The sequence below is a fragment of the Protomyctophum parallelum genome (assembly GCF_964188405.1).
Source record: "Protomyctophum parallelum genome assembly, chromosome: 14".
Taxonomy (NCBI): Eukaryota; Metazoa; Chordata; class Actinopteri; order Myctophiformes; family Myctophidae; genus Protomyctophum; species Protomyctophum parallelum.
The window spans coordinates 26,514,541-26,530,359 of NC_139709.1; positions in this window are offsets into that span (position 1 = coordinate 26,514,541).

The following is a 15,819-nucleotide window of genomic DNA, read 5'->3' on the forward strand; positions in this document are numbered from 1 at the left end:
AATGCATTCTCTATGGCAATAGCACAAAATTTGGAATGCTACTAGTCCTACATACTTACACCTAGCAACCCCATTCTAGCCTACTTAGGTTCATCTTACTGTGGACATGTTTGCCTGAAAAGGAATCTTTGAAATGTTTCATAGTTTTAGAAATATAGTGCTTTCAAATTTGAGACATTTAACATGGGGCTCAATGGCAGCTCTATAGGCACGTCAAAAGTCACTTTCACCTAGAAACTCCATTCACACTTTTTATTATTCAGCTTACTGTGGAGACACATGCTGGAACTTTTTTTTATTTTTATGTTTTGTAGTTTATGAGTTATTTAACTTAAACGCGCAATGCATTCTCTATGGCAATAGCACAAAATTTGGCATGCTACTAGTCCTACATACTTACACCTAGCAACCCCATTCTAGCCTACTTAGGTTCATCTTACGGTGGACAATGTTTGCCTGAAAAGGAATCTTTGAAATGTTTCATAGTTTTAGAAATATAGTGCTTTCAAATTTACAATGGGGCTCAATGGCAAAAATGATGAAAAACGGCGTGCTATAGTATGCCGTAAGATATGGTCGAAAATGATGAAAAACGAGGTGAATTTTTTTTTTTTTAACGATGGGCTATAACCCATCGTTTTTTTTTTTTTTTTTTTTTTTCAAAACCTCAAAAATGATGAAAAACGGCGTGCTATAGTATGCCGTACGATATGGGCTATAGCCCATGGTCCAATATGATGAAAAACGAGGATAAAAAAAAAAAAAAAAAAATCAAAAAACGATGGGCTATAACCCATCGTTTTTTTTTTTTTTTTTTTTTTTCAAAACCTCAAAAATGATGAAAAACGGCGTGCTATAGTATGCCGTACGATATGGGCTATAGCCCATGGTCCAATATGATGAAAAACGAGGATAAAAAAAAAAATCAAAAATTAAAAAAACGATGGGCTATAACCCATCGTTTTTTTCATTTTTTCATTTTTTTCAAATCCTCAAAAATGATGAAAAACGGCGTGCTATAGTATGCCGTACGATATGGGCTATAGCCCATATCCTCGCGGTGTATAGCGGTGTATGAGAATGGGTGTTGCGGAGGATGAGAGCATTCCTCTCATCCTCCGCAACACAATGCATTCTCTATGGCAATAGCACAAACTTTGGCATGCTACTAGTCCTACATACTTACACCTAGCAACCCCATTCTAGCCTACTTAGGTTCATCTTACGGTGGACATGTTTGCCTGAAAAGGAATCTTTGAAATGTTTCATAGTTTTAGAAATATAGTGCTTTCAAATTTGAGACATTTAACATGGGGCTCAATGGCAGCTCTATAGGCACGTCAAAAGTCACTTTCACCTAGAAACTCCATTCACACTTTTTATTATTCAGCTTACTGTGGAGACACATGCTGGAACTTTTTTTAATTTTTATGTTTTGTAGTTTATGAGTTATTTAACTTAAACGCCCAATGCATTCTCTATGGCAATAGCACAAAATTTGGAATGCTACTAGTCCTACATACTTACACCTAGCAACCCCATTCTAGCCTACTTAGGTTCATCTTACTGTGGACATGTTTGCCTGAAAAGGAATCTTTGAAATGTTTCATAGTTTTAGAAATATAGTGCTTTCAAATTTGAGACATTTAACATGGGGCTCAATGGCAGCTCTATAGGCACGTCAAAAGTCACTTTCACCTAGAAACTCCATTCACACTTTTTATTATTCAGCTTACTGTGGAGACACATGCTGGAACTTTTTTTTATTTTTATGTTTTGTAGTTTATGAGTTATTTAACTTAAACGCCCAATGCATTCTCTATGGCAATAGCACAAACTTTGGAATGCTACTAGTCCTACATACTTACACCTAGCAACCCCATTCTAGCCTACTTAGGTTCATCTTACGGTGGACATGTTTGCCTGAAAAGGAATCTTTGAAATGTTTCATAGTTTTAGAAATATAGTGCTTTCAAATTTGAGACATTTAACATGGGGCTCAATGGCAGCTCTATAGGCACGTCAAAAGTCACTTTCACCTAGAAACTCCATTCACACTTTTTATTATTCAGCTTACTGTGGAGACACATGCTGGAACTTTTTTTTATTTTTATGTTTTGTAGTTTATGAGTTATTTAACTTAAACGCCCAATGCATTCTCTATGGCAATAGCACAAAATTTGGCATGCTACTAGTCCTACATACTTACACCTAGCAACCCCATTCTAGCCTACTTAGGTTCATCTTACTGTGGACATGTTTGCCTGAAAAGGAATCTTTGAAATGTTTCATAGTTTTAGAAATATAGTGCTTTCAAATTTGAGACATTTAACATGGGGCTCAATGGCAGCTCTATAGGCACGTCAAAAGTCACTTTCACCTAGAAACTCCATTCACACTTTTTATTATTCAGCTTACTGTGGAGACACATGCTGGAACTTTTTTTTATTTTTATGTTTTGTAGTTTATGAGTTATTTAACTTAAACGCCCAATGCATTCTCTATGGCAATAGCACAAAATTTGGAATGCTACTAGTCCTACATACTTACACCTAGCAACCCCATTCTAGCCTACTTAGGTTCATCTTACGGTGGACATGTTTGCCTGAAAAGGAATCTTTGAAATGTTTCATAGTTTTAGAAATATAGTGCTTTCAAATTTGAGACATTTAACATGGGGCTCAATGGCAGCTCTATAGGCACGTCAAAAGTCACTTTCACCTAGAAACTCCATTCACACTTTTTATTATTCAGCTTACTGTGGAGACACATGCTGGAACTTTTTTTTATTTTTATGTTTTGTAGTTTATGAGTTATTTAACTTAAACGCCCAATGCATTCTCTATGGCAATAGCACAAAATGTGGCATGCTACTAGTCCTACATACTTACACCTAGCAACCCCATTCTAGCCTACTTAGGTTCATCTTACTGTGGACATGTTTGCCTGAAAAGGAATCTTTGAAATGTTTCATAGTTTTAGAAATATAGTGCTTTCAAATTTGAGACATTTAACATGGGGCTCAATGGCAGCTCTATAGGCATGTCAAAAGTCACTTTCACCTAGAAACTCCATTCACACTTTTTATTATTCAGCTTACTGTGGAGAAACATGCTGGAACTTTTTTTTATTTTTATGTTTTGTAGTTTATGAGTTATTTAACTTAAACGCCCAATGCATTCTCTATGGCAATAGCACAAAATTTGGAATGCTACTAGTCCTACATACTTACTCCTAGCAACCCCATTCTAGCCTACTTAGGTTCATCTTACGGTGGACATGTTTGCCTGAAAAGGAATCTTTGAAATGTTTCATAGTTTTAGAAATATAGTGCTTTCAAATTTGAGACATTTAACATGGGGCTCAATGGCAGCTCTATAGGCACGTCAAAAGTCACTTTCACCTAGAAACTCCATTCACACTTTTTATTATTCAGCTTACTGTGGAGACACATGCTGGAACTTTTTTTTATTTTCATGTTTTGTAGTTTATGAGTTATTTAACTTAAACGCCCAATGCATTCTCTATGGCAATAGCACAAAATGTGGCATGCTACTAGTCCTACATACTTCCACCTAGCAACCCCATTCTAGCCTACTTAGGTTCATCTTACTGTGGACATGTTTGCCTGAAAAGGAATCTTTGAAATGTTTCATAGTTTTAGAAATATAGTGCTTTCAAATTTGAGACATTTAACATGGGGCTCAATGGCAGCGCTATAGGCACGTCAAAAGTCACTTTCACCTAGAAACTCCATTCACACTTTTTATTATTCAGCTTACTGTGGAGACACATGCTGGAACTTTTTTTTATTTTTATGTTTTGTAGTTTATGAGTTATTTAACTTAAACGCCCAATGCATTCTCTATGGCAATAGCACAAAATTTGGAATGCTACTAGTCCTACATACTTACACCTAGCAACCCCATTCTAGCCTACTTAGGTTCATCTTACGGTGGACGGTGGCCTGAAAAGGAATCTTTGAAATGTTTCATAGTTTTAGAAATATAGTGCTTTCAAATTTACAATGGGGCTCAATGGCAAAAATGATGAAAAACGGCGTGCTATAGTATGCCGTACGATATGGTCCAAAATGATGAAAAACGAGGTTAATTTTTTTTTTAAACCATGGGCTATAACCCATCGTTTTTTTATTATTATTTTATTTTTCAAATCCTCAAAAATGATGAAAAACGGCGTGCTATAGTATGCCGTACGATATGGGCTATAGCCCATGGTCCAATATGATGAAAAACGAGGATTTTTTTTTTCTTTCCGAAATTCAAAAAACGATGGGCTATAACCCATCGTTTTTTTTTCATTTTTTCATTTTTTTCAAATCCTCAAAAATGATGAAAAACGGCGTGCTATAGTATGCCGTACGATATAGGCTATAGCCCATGGTCCAAAATGATGAAAAACGAGGATATTATTTTTTTCAAAAAAAAAAAAAAACAATGGGCTATAACCCATCGTTTTTTTTATTTTTATTTTTTTCCAAATCCTCAAAAATGATGAAAAACGGCGTGCTACAGTATAGTATGCCGTACGATATGGGCTATAGCCCATATCCTCGCGGTGTATAGCGGTGTATGAGAATGGGTGTTGCGGAGGATGAGAGCATTCCTCTCATCCTCCGCAACACAATGCATTCTCTATGGCAATAGCACAAACTTTGGCATGCTACTAGTCCTACATACTTACACCTAGCAACCCCATTCTAGCCTACTTAGGTTCATCTTACTGTGGACATGTTTGCCTGAAAAGGAATCTTTGAAATGTTTCATAGTTTTAGAAATATAGTGCTTTCAAATTTGAGACATTTAACATGGGGCTCAATGGCAGCTCTATAGGCACGTCAAAAGTCACTTTCACCTATAAACTCCATTCACACTTTTTATTATTCAGCTTACTGTGGAGACACATGCTGGAACTTTTTTTTATTTTTATGTTTTGTAGTTTATGAGTTATTTAACTTAAACGCCCAATGCATTCTCTATGGCAATAGCACAAAATGTGGCATGCTACTAGTCCTACATACTTACACCTAGCAACCCCATTCTAGCCTACTTAGGTTCATCTTACTGTGGACATGTTTGCCTGAAAAGGAATCTTTGAAATGTTTCATAGTTTTAGAAATATAGTGCTTTCAAATTTGAGACATTTAACATGGGGCTCAATGGCAGCTCTATAGGCACGTCAAAAGTCACTTTCACCTAGAAACTCCATTCACACTTTTTATTATTCAGCTTACTGTGGAGACACATGCTGGAACTTTTTTTTATTTTTATGTTTTGTAGTTTATGAGTTATTTAACTTAAACGCCCAATGCATTCTCTATGGCAATAGCACAAAATTTGGAATGCTACTAGTCCTACATACTTACACCTAGCAACCCCATTCTAGCCTACTTAGGTTCATCTTACGGTGGACATGTTTGCCTGAAAAGGAATCTTTGAAATGTTTCATAGTTTTAGAAATATAGTGCTTTCAAATTTGAGACATTTAACATGGGGCTCAATGGCAGCTCTATAGGCACGTCAAAAGTCACTTTCACCTAGAAACTCCATTCACACTTTTTATTATTCAGCTTACTGTGGAGACACATGCTGGAACTTTTTTTTATTTTCATGTTTTGTAGTTTATGAGTTATTTAACTTAAACGCCCAATGCATTCTCTATGGCAATAGCACAAAATGTGGCATGCTACTAGTCCTACATACTTACACCTAGCAACCCCATTCTAGCCTACTTAGGTTCATCTTACGGTGGACATGTTTGCCTGAAAAGGAATCTTTGAAATGTTTCATAGTTTTAGAAATATAGTGCTTTCAAATTTGAGACATTTAACATGGGGCTCAATGGCAGCTCTATAGGCATGTCAAAAGTCACTTTCACCTAGAAACTCCATTCACACTTTTTATTATTCAGCTTACTGTGGAGACACATGCTGGAACTTTTTTTTATTTTCATGTTTTGTAGTTTATGAGTTATTTAACTTAAACGCCCAATGCATTCTCTATGGCAATAGCACAAAATGTGGCATGCTACTAGTCCTACATACTTACACCTAGCAACCCCATTCTAGCCTACTTAGGTTCATCTTACGGTGGACGGTGGCCTGAAAAGGAATCTTTGAAATGTTTCATAGTTTTAGAAATATAGTGCTTTCAAATTTACAATGGGGCTCAATGGCAAAAATGATGAAAAACGGCGTGCTATAGTATGCCGTACGATATGGTCCAAAATGATGAAAAACGAGGTTAATTTTTTTTGAAACCATGGGCTATAACCCATCGTTTTTTTTATTATTATTTTTTTTTTCAAAACCTCAAAAATGATGAAAAACGGCGTGCTATAGTATGCCGTACGATATGGGCTATAGCCCATGGTCCAATATGATGAAAAACGAGGATTTTTTTTTTCCGAAATTCTAAAAACGATGGGCTATAACCCATCGTTTTTTTTTCATTTTTTCATTTTTTTCAAATCCTCAAAAATGATGAAAAACGGCGTGCTATAGTATGCCGTACGATATAGGCTATAGCCCATGGTCCAAAATGATGAAAAACGAGGATATTATTTTTTTCAAAAATAAAAAAAAACAATGGGCCATAACCCATCGTTTTTTTAATTTTTTAATTTTTTCCAAATCCTCAAAAATGATGAAAAACGGCGTGCTACAGTATAGTATGCCGTACGATATGGGCTATAGCCCATATCCTCGCGGTGTATAGCGGTGTATGAGAATGGGTGTTGCGGAGGATGAGAGCATTCCTCTCATCCTCCGCAACACAATGCATTCTCTATGGCAATAGCACAAACTTTGGCATGCTACTAGTCCTACATACTTACACCTAGCAACCCCATTCTAGCCTACTTAGGTTCATCTTACGGTGGACGGTGGCCTGAAAAGGAATCTTTGAAATGTTTCATAGTTTTAGAAATATAGTGCTTTCAAATTTACAATGGGGCTCAATGGCAAAAATGATGAAAAACGGCGTGCTATAGTATGCCGTACGATATGGTCCAAAATGATGAAAAACGAGGTTAATTTTTTTTTTAAACCATGGGCTATAACCCATCGTTTTTTTATTATTATTTTTTTTTTCAAAACCTCAAAAATGATGAAAAACGGCGTGCTATAGTATGCCGTACGATATGGGCTATAGCCCATGGTCCAATATGATGAAAAACGAGGATTATTTCTTTCCGAAATTCTAAAAACGATGGGCTATAACCCATCGTTTTTTTTTCATTTTTTCATTTTTTTCAAATCCTCAAAAATGATGAAAAACGGCGTGCTATAGTATGCCGTACGATATAGGCTATAGCCCATGGTCCAAAATGATGAAAAACGAGGATATTATTTTTTTCAAAAATAAAAAAAAACAATGGGCTATAACCCATCGTTTTTTTAATTTTTTAATTTTTTCCAAATCCTCAAAAATGATGAAAAACGGCGTGCTACAGTATAGTATGCCGTACGATATGGGCTATAGCCCATATCCTCGCGGTGTATAGCGGTGTATGAGAATGGGTGTTGCGGAGGATGAGAGCATTCCTCTCATTCTCCGCAACACAATGCATTCTCTATGGCAATAGCACAAACTTTGGCATGCTACTAGTCCTACATACTTACACCTAGCAACCCCATTCTAGCCTACTTAGGTTCATCTTACTGTGGACATGTTTGCCTGAAAAGGAATCTTTGAAATGTTTCATAGTTTTAGAAATATAGTGCTTTCAAATTTGAGACATTTAACATGGGGCTCAATGGCAGCTCTATAGGCACGTCAAAAGTCACTTTCACCTAGAAACTCCATTCACACTTTTTATTATTCAGCTTACTGTGGAGACACATGCTGGAACTTTTTTTTATTTTTATGTTTTGTAGTTTATGAGTTATTTAACTTAAACGCCCAATGCATTCTCTATGGCAATAGCACAACATTTGGAATGCTACTAGTCCTACATACTTACACCTAGCAACCCCATTCTAGCCTACTTAGGTTCATCTTACGGTGGACGGTGGCCTGAAAAGGAATCTTTGAAATGTTTCATAGTTTTAGAAATATAGTGCTTTCAAATTTACAATGGGGCTCAATGGCAAAAATGATGAAAAACGGCGTGCTATAGTATGCCGTACGATATGGTCCAAAATGATGAAAAACAAGGTTAATTATTTTTTTAAACCATGGGCTATAACCCATCGTTTTTTTATTATTATTTTTTTTTTCAAAACCTCAAAAATGATGAAAAACGGCGTGCTATAGTATGCCGTAAGATATGGGCTATAGCCCATGGTCCAATATGATGAAAAACGAGGATTTTTTTTTTTCCGAAATTAAAAAAACGATGGGCTATAACCCATCGTTTTTTTCATTTTTTCATTTTTTTCAAATCCTCAAAAATGATGAAAAACGGCGTGCTATAGTATGCCGTACGATATAGGCTATAGCCCATGGTCCAAAATGATGAAAAACGAGGATATTATTTTTTTCAAAAAAAAAAAAAAACAATGGGCTATAACCCATCGTTTTTTTAATTTTTTAATTTTTTCCAAATCCTCAAAAATGATGAAAAACGGCGTGCTACAGTATAGTATGCCGTACGATATGGGCTATAGCCCATATCCTCGTGGTGTATAGCGGTGTATGAGAATGGGTGTTGCGGAGGATGAGAGCATTCCTCTCATCCTCCGCAACACAATGCATTCTCTATGGCAATAGCACAAACTTTGGCATGCTACTAGTCCTACATACTTACACCTAGCAACCCCATTCTAGCCTACTTAGGTTCATCTTACTGTGGACATGTTTGCCTGAAAAGGAATCTTTGAAATGTTTCATAGTTTTAGAAATATAGTGCTTTCAAATTTGAGACATTTAACATGGGGCTCAATGGCAGCTCTATAGGCACGTCAAAAGTCACTTTCACCTAGAAACTCCATTCACACTTTTTATTATTCAGCTTACTGTGGAGACACATGCTGGAACTTTTTTTTATTTTTATGTTTTGTAGTTTATGAGTTATTTAACTTAAACGCCCAATGCATTCTCTATGGCAATAGCACAACATTTGGAATGCTACTAGTCCTACATACTTACACCTAGCAACCCCATTCTAGCCTACTTAGGTTCATCCTACGGTGGACATGTTTGCCTGAAAAGGAATCTTTGAAATGTTTCATAGTTTTAGAAATATAGTGCTTTCAAATTTGAGACATTTAACATGGGGCTCAATGGCAGCTCTATAGGCACATCAAAAGTCACTTTCACCTAGAAACTCCATTCACACTTTTTATTATTCAGCTTACTGTGGAGACACATGCTGGAACTTTTTTTTATTTTTATGTTTTGTAGTTTATGAGTTATTTAACTTAAACGCCCAATGCATTCTCTATGGCAATAGCACAAAATGTGGCATGCTACTAGTCCTACATACTTACACCTAGCAACCCCATTCTAGCCTACTTAGGTTCATCTTACTGTGGACATGTTTGCCTGAAAAGGAATCTTTGAAATGTTTCATAGTTTTAGAAATATAGTGCTTTCAAATTTGAGACATTTAACATGGGGCTCAATGGCAGCGCTATAGGCACGTCAAAAGTCACTTTCACATAGAAACTCCATTCACACTTTTTATTATTCAGCTTACTGTGGAGACACATGCTGGAACTTTTTTTTATTTTTATGTTTTGTAGTTTATGAGTTATTTAACTTAAACGCCCAATGCATTCTCTATGGCAATAGCACAAAATTTGGAATGCTACTAGTCCTACATACTTACACCTAGCAACCCCATTCTAGCCTACTTAGGTTCATCTTACGGTGGACATGTTTGCCTGAAAAGGAATCTTTGAAATGTTTCATAGTTTTAGAAATATAGTGCTTTCAAATTTGAGACATTTAACATGGTGCTCAATGGCAGCTCTATAGGCACGTCAAAAGTCACTTTCACCTAGAAACTCCATTCACACTTTTTATTATTCAGCTTACTGTGGAGACACATGCTGGAACTTTTTTTTTTTTTTATGTTTTGTAGTTTATGAGTTATTTAACTTAAACGCCCAATGCATTCTCTATGGCAATTGCACAACATTTGGCATGCTACTAGTCCTATACATACTTACACCTAGCAACCCCATTCTAGCCTACTTAGGTTCATCTTATGGTGGACATGTTTGCCTGAAAAGGAATCTTTGAAATGTTTCATAGCTTTAGAAATATAGTGCTTTCAAATTTGAGACATTTAACATAGGGCTCAATGGCAGCTCTATAGGCACGTCAAAAGTCACTTTCACCTAGAAACTCCATTCACACTTTTTATTATTCAGCTTACTGTGGAGACACATGCTGGAACTTTTTTTTATTTTCATGTTTTGTAGTTTATGAGTTATTTAACTTAAACGCCCAATGCATTCTCTATGGCAATAGCACAAAATGTGGCATGCTACTAGTCCTACATACTTACACCTAGCAACCCCATTCTAGCCTACTTAGGTTAATCTTACGGTGGACATGTTTGCCTGAAAAGGAATCTTTGAAATGTTTCATAGTTTTAGAAATATAGTGCTTTCAAATTTGAGACATTTAACATGGGGCTCAATGGCAGCTCTATAGGCACGTCAAAAGTCACTTTCACCTAGAAACTCCATTCACACTTTTTATTATTCAGCTTACTGTGGAGACACATGCTGGAACTTTTTTTTATTTTTATGTTTTGTAGTTTATGAGTTATTTAACTTAAACGCCCAATGCATTCTCTATGGCAATAGCACAACATTTGGCATGCTACTAGTCCTACATACTTACACCTAGCAACCCCATTCTCGCCTACTTAGGTTCATCTTACGGTGGACATGTTTGCCTGAAAAGGAATCTTTGAAATGTTTCATAGTTTTAGAAATATAGTGCTTTCAAATTTGAGACATTTAACATGGGGCTCAATGGCAGCTCTATAGGCACGTCAAAAGTCACTTTCACCTAGAAACTCCATTCACACTTTTTATTATTCAGCTTACTGTGGAGACACATGCTGGAACTTTTTTTTATTTTTATGTTTTGTAGTTTATGAGTTATTTAACTTAAACGCCCAATGCATTCTCTATGGCAATAGCACAAAATTTGGCATGCTACTAGTCCTACATACTTACACCTAGCAACCCCATTCTATCCTACTTAGGTTCATCTTACGGTGGACATGTTTGCCTGAAAAGGAATCTTTGAAATGTTTCATAGTTTTAGAAATATAGTGCTTTCAAATTTGAGACATTTAACATGGGGCTCAATGGCAGCGCTATAGGCACGTCAAAAGTCACTTTCACCTAGAAACTCCATTCACACTTTTTATTATTCAGCTTACTGTGGAGACACATGCTGGAACGTTTTTAGACGTTTTTTAGACATCTATTTTTAGAAGTTTTTTATCCCATTTTTAGACGCACGTCTAATAGCCGGCTATTGCTCAGTGGGATGGTCAAACATTATGAAAAAGGAGGATAAAAAAAAAATTCTAAAATTCTAAAAACGATGGGCTATAACCCATGTTTTTTTTGTGTTTTTTTAATCCTCAAAAATGATGAAAAACGGCGTGCTATAGTATGCCGTACGGTATGGGCTATAACCCATGGTCAAAAATGATGAAAAACGAGGATAATTTCTTTTTTTTTTTTTCAAAAAACGATGGGCTAAAACCCATGTTTTTTTTGTTTGTTTTTTTAATTTCCTCAAAAATGATGAAAAACGGCGTGCTATAGTATGCCGTACGCGTACGGTATGGGCTATAACCCATTGTCAAAAATGATGAAAAACGAGGATAATTTCTTTTTTCAAAAATTCAAACAACGATGGGCTATAACCCATGTTTTGTTTTTTTTTCATTTTTTTCAAATCCTCAAAAATGATGAAAAACGGCGTGCTACAGTATGCCGTACGATATGGGCTATTAGACGAGCGTCTAAAAATGGGATAAAAAACGTCAAAAAATAGACGTCTAAAACACGTCTAAAAAATTTTTAGACGTGTTTTAGACGTCTATTTTTTGACGTTTTTAGACATCTATTTTTAGAAGTTTTTTATCCCATTTTTAGACGCACGTCTAATAGCCGGCTATTGCTCAGTGGGATGGTCAAAAATGATGAAAAAGGAGGATAAAAAAAAATTAAAAAATTAAAAAAACGATGGGCTATAACCCATGTTTTTTTTTTTTTTTTTAATCCTCAAAAATGATGAAAAACGGCGTGCTATAGTATGCCGTACGGTATGGGCTATAACCCATGGTCAAAAATGATGAAAAACGAGGATAATTTCTTTTTTTTTAAATCCAAAAAACGATGGGCTATAACCCATGTTTTTTTTGTTTTGTTTTTTTAATCCTCAAAAATGATGAAAAACTGCGTGCTATAGTATGCCGTACGGTATGGGCTATAGCCCATGGTCAAAAATGATGAAAAACGAGGATAAAAAATAAATCAAAAATTCAAAAAACTATGGGCTATAACCCATGTTTTTCTTTTTCTTTCTTTTTTTTCAAATCCTCAAAAATGATGAAAAACGGCGTGCTATAGTATGCCGTACGGTATGGGCTATAACCCATGGTCAAAAATGATGAAAAACGAGGATAATTTCTTTTTTCAAAAATTCAAAAAACGATCGGCTATAACCCATGTTTTTTTTTTTTTTTTTTTTAATCCTCAAAAATGATGAAAAACGGCGTGCTATAGTATGCCGTACGGTATGGGCTATAACCCATGGTCAAAAATGATGAAAAACGAGGATAATTTCTTTTTTCAAAAATTCAAAAAACGATGGGCTATAACCCATGTTTTTTTTTTGTTTTTTTTCAAATCCTCAAAAATGATGAAAAACGGCGTGCTATAGTATGCCGTACGGTATGGGCTATAGCCCATGGTCAAAAATGATGAAAAACGAGGATAAAAAATAAATCAAAAATTCAAAAAACTATGGGCTATAACCCATGTTTTTCTTTTTCTTTCTTTTTTTTCAAATCCTCAAAAATGATGAAAAACGGCGTGCTATAGTATGCCGTACGCGTACGGTATGGGCTATAACCCATGGTCAAAAATGATGAAAAACGAGGATAATTTCTTTTTTCAAAAATTCAAAACATTATGGGCTATAACCCATGTTTTGTTTTTTTTTCATTTTTTTCAAATCCTCAAAAATGATGAAAAACGGCGTGCTATAGTATGCCGTAGGTATGGGCTATAACCCATGGTCAAAAATGATGAAAAACGAGGATAATTTCTATTTTCAAAAATTCAAAAAACGATCGGCTATAACCCATGTTTTTTTTCCCGTTTTTTTCAAATCCTCAAAAATGATGAAAAACGGCGTGCTACAGTATGCCGTACGATATGGGCTATTAGACGAGCGTCTAAAAATGGGATAAAACACGTCTAAAAATAGACGTGTTTTAGACGTCTATTTTTAGACATTTTTTAGACATCTATTTTTAGAAGTTTTTTATCCCATTTTTAGACGCACGTCTAATAGCCGGCTATTGCTCAGTGGGATGGTCAAAAATGATGAAAAACGAGGATAAAAAAATATTCAAAAATTCAAAAAACGATGGGCTATAAGCTATAACCCATGTGTTTTTTGTTTTTTTTTAAATGATGAAAAACGGCGTGCTATGGTATGCCGTACGGTATGGGCTATAACCCATGGTCAAAAATGATGAAAAACGAGGATAAAAAAAACCAATCTAAAATAAAAAAAACGATGGGCTATAACCCATGTTTTTATTTTTTTTCAAATCCTCAAAAATGATGAAAAACGGCGTGCTATTGTATGCCGTACGGTATGGGCTATAGCCCATGGTCAAAAATGATGAAAAACGAGGATAAAAAATAAATCAAAAATTCAAAAAACTATGGGCTATAACCCATGTTTTTCTTTTTCTTTCTTTTTTTTCAAATCCTCAAAAATTATGAAAAACGGCGTGCTATAGTATGCCGTACGGTATGGGCTATAACCCATGGTCAAAAATGATGAAAAACGAGGATAATTTCTTTTTTCAAAAATTCAAAAAACGATGGGCTATAACCCATGTTTTTTTTTTTTTTTTTTTTTTTATCCTCAAAAATGATGAAAAACGGCGTGCTATAGTATGCCGTACGGTATGGGCTAATAGACGAGCGTCAAAAATGGGATAAAAAACGTCTAAAAATAGACGTCTAAAACACGTCTAAAAATAGACGTGTTTTAGACGTCTATTTTTAGACGGTTTTTAGACATCTATTTTTAGACATTTTTTATACAATTTTTAGACGCACGTCTAATAGCCGGCTATTGCTCAGTGGGATGGTCAAAATTTCAAAAAACGAGGTTAAAAAAAAAATCTAAAATTAAAAAAACGATGGGCTATAACCCATGTTTGTTTGTTTTTTTCATTTCTTTTCGAATCCTCAAAAATGATGAAAAACGGCGTGCTATAGTATGCCGTACGATATGGGCTATAGCCCATATCCTCGCGGTGTATAGCGGTGTATGAGAATGGGTGTTGCGGAGGATGAGAGACATTCCTCTCATCCTCCGCAACACCCATTCTCATACACCCATCCCCAATGCATTCTCTATGGCAATAGCACAAACTTTGGCATGCTACTAGTCCTACATACTTACACCTAGCAACCCCATTCTAGCCTACTTAGGTTCATCTTACGGTGGACATGTTTGCCTGAAAAGGAATCTTTGAAATGTTTCATAGTTTTAGAAATATAGTGCTTTCAAATTCACAATGGGGCTCAATGGCAGACATTGGCACGTCAAAAATCACTTTCACCTAGAAACTCCATTCACACTTTTTATTATTCAGCTTACTGTGGAGACACATGCTGGAACTTTTTATTTTGAAATGTTTTGTAGTTTATGAGTTATTTAACTTAAACGCCCAATGCATTCTAGTCTGTGCAATAGCACAAACTTTGGCATGCTACTAGTCCTACATACAAAATGATGAAAAACAAGGATAAAAAAAAAAAAATCAAAATTCTAAAAACGATGGGCTATAACCCATCGTTTTTTTCATTTTTTCATTTTTTTCAAATCCTCAAAAATGATGAAAAACGGCGTGCTATAGTATGCCGTACGGTATGGGGTATAGCCCATGGTCAAAAATGATGAAAAACGAGGATTAAAAAAAAATTAAAAATTAAAAAAACGATGGGCTAACCCATGTTGGTTTTTTTTTCTTCATTTTTTTCAAATCCTCAAAAATGATGAAAAACGGCGTGCTATAGTATGCCGTACGATATGGGCTATAGCTCATATCCTCGCGGTGTATAGCGGTGTATGAGAATGGGTGTTGCGGAGGATGAGAGGCATTCCTCTCATCCTCCGCAACACCCATTCTCATACATCCATCCCCAATGCATTCTCTATGGCAATAGCACAAACTTTGGCATGCTACTAGTCCTACATACTTACACCTAGCAACCCCCTTCTAGCCTACTTAGGTTCATCTTACGGTGGACATGTTTGCCTGAAAAGGAATCTTTGAAATGTTTAATAGTTTTAGAAATATAGTGCTTTCAAATTTGAGACATTTAACATGGGGCTCAATGGCAGCTCTATAGGCACGTCAAAAAAGCACTTTCACCTAGAAACACCATTCACACTTTTTTATTATTCAGCTTACTGTGGAGACACATGCTGGAACTTTTTACTTTGAAATGTTTTGTAGTTTCTGAGTTATTTAACTTTAACGCCCAATGCATTCTCTATGGCAATAGCACAAACTTTGGCATGCTACTAGTCCTACATACTTACACCTAGCAACCCCATTCTAGCC